The sequence below is a fragment of the Neophocaena asiaeorientalis genome, unplaced genomic scaffold (genome assembly GCF_003031525.2).
Source record: "Neophocaena asiaeorientalis asiaeorientalis breed wild unplaced genomic scaffold, Neophocaena_asiaeorientalis_V1.1 scaffold184, whole genome shotgun sequence".
In the NCBI taxonomy this organism is placed as follows: Eukaryota; Metazoa; Chordata; class Mammalia; order Artiodactyla; family Phocoenidae; genus Neophocaena; species Neophocaena asiaeorientalis.
Window position 1 is genome coordinate 1,648,121 of NW_020185325.1, and position 4,176 is coordinate 1,652,296.

Genomic DNA, 4,176 nt, shown 5'->3' on the forward strand with positions numbered 1-4,176 from the left:
AAGCACTTGACCTACACCATCTCATTTAATTCTCACAACTATCTCAAGATAGGTGGTAAAATAATAACTTTCATTTCATCTGAGACTTAGAAAAGATAATAAGTTGGCTGAAGTCGCACAGCTGGTAAATGTGGCATCGGGCAGCTTGTCCATTTCCAGAGCACAAAGCTCTGACCTCTGCTCTGAGATCCTCAGCCTCACTCCTCATTCTTCCCCAGTGGCTGCTTGTTTCTTACAGAGCTTTTAGGCATTGAAAAGCAGCCCGGGTTTCAGCCGGGCCTCTGCCTCTGCAAACTGTCTGCAGTTTTGTCCGTGGGAGGAGTCCTGGAGATCGTCTCCGTGTCTGAGCGAGCCTTACCCCCTGTCTCCTGGAGCAGGCTGGGGTCCAGCCCACTTCAGCAGCTCACTAGTTCTCTCCGGAGATGAATAGTCGGAGCCTGGGTGGGCCTTTGTTCCCTGGCTTTTGGTTCTTCTCTGTCATTGCTTTCTTTCTAGGATGCATTTGCAGTTTTAACAGAGAAATCATGCAGACCCGAAGCCCTGTGCTGCTTCTCTGTCATTTTTCTCCTCTGAACCGGGTCCTGGTTTCCATTGGCAGCCATGTAACTTGATCTCCCTGTAGTGTTAGCATTTCAAAACTGAATCCCTTGTCAATATAATTGTTTGTTGTCCAGAATCCAGATTGTCCTTACAGTGGCCTTCAGGAGATAACATGTATGTCTGTTTGTTGTTTAATACTTTTGTGACCCTAATGGTCAGAGGAGCAGGCCAGGAAGGAAGGAGGCATCACAAGGGTAGAGGGTCCTCAGACCAGCAGAATCTTGTGATTCTTCTTAAGCCACACTGTGTGTAGGGGGATGGGGGAAGGCTTCATCTGTTCCTCCACTCAGGACCAGTAGAATCATTCAATGTCACGGCTAGAAAGGATCATAGACCGCATCCCAGCCACCATGAAGATGAAGAAATCAAGACCATTATTAGTGGCTGCATCACCTTAACATTGGACTGGGACCCGCCTTCCTGGCACCAGCACTCTTAACCCTGTGTGGTGTCACCTCCTCCACACCAAACTCGTGTGTAGCAGGTGCGCATCCCAGACCACAGATTCAGGTGTGCAGTGGGTTGAATTGTGTCTCCTCAAAGAGAAGGGACCCTGGTATCTGTGAATATAAATGTATGTGGAAACAGGGTCTTTTCAGATGTAATCAAGGTAAGATAACGTCCTATTGATTAGTGCGGATCCTGAATCCAGTGGCTGATATCCTTAGAAGAAGAAGAGAGGACACCCAGGGACATGCACCAAGAGTAGGTCACGTGAAGACGGAGGCGGAGACCGGAGTGAGGCAGGACTGCCAAGGCCTGGCAGCAAGCACTAGAAGCTGGGAAGAGGCAAGGGCAGGCATCTCCCCTAGAGTCTTGGTGGAGAGGACGGGCCTGCGGCCACCTTCATTTTGTGCTTCTAGCCTCCAGAACGGAGAGATTAAATTTCTGTTTCTGCAAGCCACCCATTTTGTGGTAACTCGTTGTGGCAGTCCTAGGAAACTACTACAAGGTGGCTATTAAATATAATTTTATTTTTCTGTAATTCAACATGACGTTTATTTTGTCCTTCAGTTCTGCCAGGGGGTAAACACTTAAACCCAGGCAATTGAGGTTCCTCCCACCTCCCAGGCTTGTGCCGAAACTACAGGTTGGGCCCATATGCCCAACCCAGTTGTCAGGGAACATGCCTTGTTTCCGTGCCCATGGCCTCTACAGCTCTGATGGCTCCAGGAGCTTCCAGAACACCGCAAGGCACAACAGTCTCAGACAGGCAGTTTGCACTCATGTAAGCCTGATTGAGGTGGTCTGGACGTTTCTGCGGGAGTGCTTCTTTGTCATTGACTCAGCCAGGGAAAAAAGCTTTAGGGCCCCTCCTCCCAAGACCCACCTGTGTCTGTTCTCTCATCTGTACCCCAGCTCTGCAGTTATGGAAAAATAATTATACCCACTTCGCTCTTCCTCATTTCTTGGCAGTCTTGCTACACTCATTATCAATGCCTCCATCCTCTAACTTGTTTACCTAGACTTTTGGGGTACAAAAGCCCAGATATTTGCCAGGTCTTTCAGCTTTCTGTCTGGCCACATCCCTCCCCTGAGGCAGTGAACCCAGAATATCTATTATAGGGGAGGGGGGAGCAAGGAAAGTGGAAAATAGCAGTGGAAAAACAAAGAACATTAGTTGGTTTATCAAAACTATTATCTAGATGAATGTGATATGGAAGAAAAATGTACTCCTGAAGCCAAAGAGACATGAAATCAGATGCCAACAATGCTACTTTCTAGCTGTAAATAGAGCAAGTTATATTTAGTCTCTCTGAGCCCTTGTACTCTCACTTACCAAAATAGGGAATTAAAGACCTACCTTCTGGAGTTGTGAGGATTAAATTTAGTGAGATAATATATGCAAAGTCGTAGTACTTCCATTTAGCAAAAACACAAAGAGGATACCAACTAGCCAAGCCAACATAGTCACACAAATGACTTAAGAGTGGGTCAATGTCCCAGTTCTTTCCTAAGCAACCAGCATCCATGAAGATGCCAGCTATTTAGCCTGAAGATTCATTCTGTTGTGGCCTCCCACTACTAAACAAGATGCCGCTCTGGAGGCTGGCCAGCCGCTTAATTGTCTTTCTTGTGCTGAGGAATAGCCTGAGGCTAGGAACTAGATTTTCCGTTCTTCCCTATCATCCTTTTCAGGCTTTGGTGCACTTTGTGTTTTGTGCTCTCCTGAATCCCGATAAATACTCTGCAGACAGACAAATGCCTTATATTTTAATCCACTTGGCTCTTAAACTGGAGCACTGCTGAACTCTTGTGGGGAAGGAGGAGCGCTCTGGTGTTTTTTTCAGGAGTTGGAGAAATCCAGCAGGGCCCTGTTGATGTTGCCAGTTTTCCTTTTCCGGCTACGAAGTTGTCATGAAGATGCGAAGCCACTAGATGTCACCAGTGGGGAACCGTTCTGCCCTGCTCTCTGTGGTTTCTCCTGCAAGGAGAGATGGTGATGTACTATAATCCTTTTGAAAAAATTGTTCTAAAAAACTTAATTTTTTTAGGGCAGTTTTAGGTTTACAACAAAATTGAGAGGAAGGTCAGGTGTCTCCCATATACCCACTGTCCCCAAACATACCTGACGTCCCCTGTTATCAGCATCACTCACCAGAATGGTACTTTTGTTTTTTAATCAAGGATGAAGCCACACTGATACATCATTATCACCAAAAGTCCATAGTTTACCTTAGGGTTTACTCTCGTTGTATATTCTGTAGGTTTAGACAAATGTATAATAACATATATCCATCATTATACTATCGTTGCTATGGTCTGAATGTTTGTGTTATCCTCCCAAATTCATATGTTGAACTCCTAACCTTCAAAGGTGATGGTTTTAGTAGGTGGGGCCCTTGAAAGGTGGTTAGGCCATGAAGATGGAGCCCTCACGAATGGGATGAGTACTCTTATAAAGAGCTCCCTAGCCCCTTTTGCTATGTAAGGATATAAGGAGAAGTCAGCCACTCAGAAGGGGGCCCTCGCCCTACCATACTGGCACCCTGATCTCAGTCTTCTAGCCCTCAGAACTGTGAGAAATAAATTTCTTTTGTTTATAAGCTACCCAGTCTGTAATATTTTCTTTTAGCAGCCTGAATGGACTAAGACAAGCATACAGAGTATTTTCACTGTCCTAGAAATCCTTTGTGCTCTATCTACTTATCTCTTCTCTGTTTCCCTCGCCCCTGGCAACCACTTATCTTTTTTTTTTTTTTTTTTTTTTTTTTTTTTTTTTAGGACCGGGGCACGAACCCATGTCCCCTGCATCGGCAGGCGGACTCTCAACCACTGCACCACCAGGGAAGCCCACCACTTATCTTTTTACTGTGTCTATAGTTCTGCCTTTTCCAGAGTGTCGTATAGTTGGATTTATACAGTATTGTAGCCTTTTCACATTGGCTTCTTTCACTTATTAGTAAGGTTACTGCACGTCTTTTCATGGCTCAATAGCTCATTTCATTTTATCACTGAATAATAGTTCATTGTCTGGATGTGTCATAGTTTATCCATTGACCTACTAAAGGACATCTTGATTATTTCCAAGTTTGGGCAATTATGAATGAAGCTGCTATAAGCATCCATGTGCAG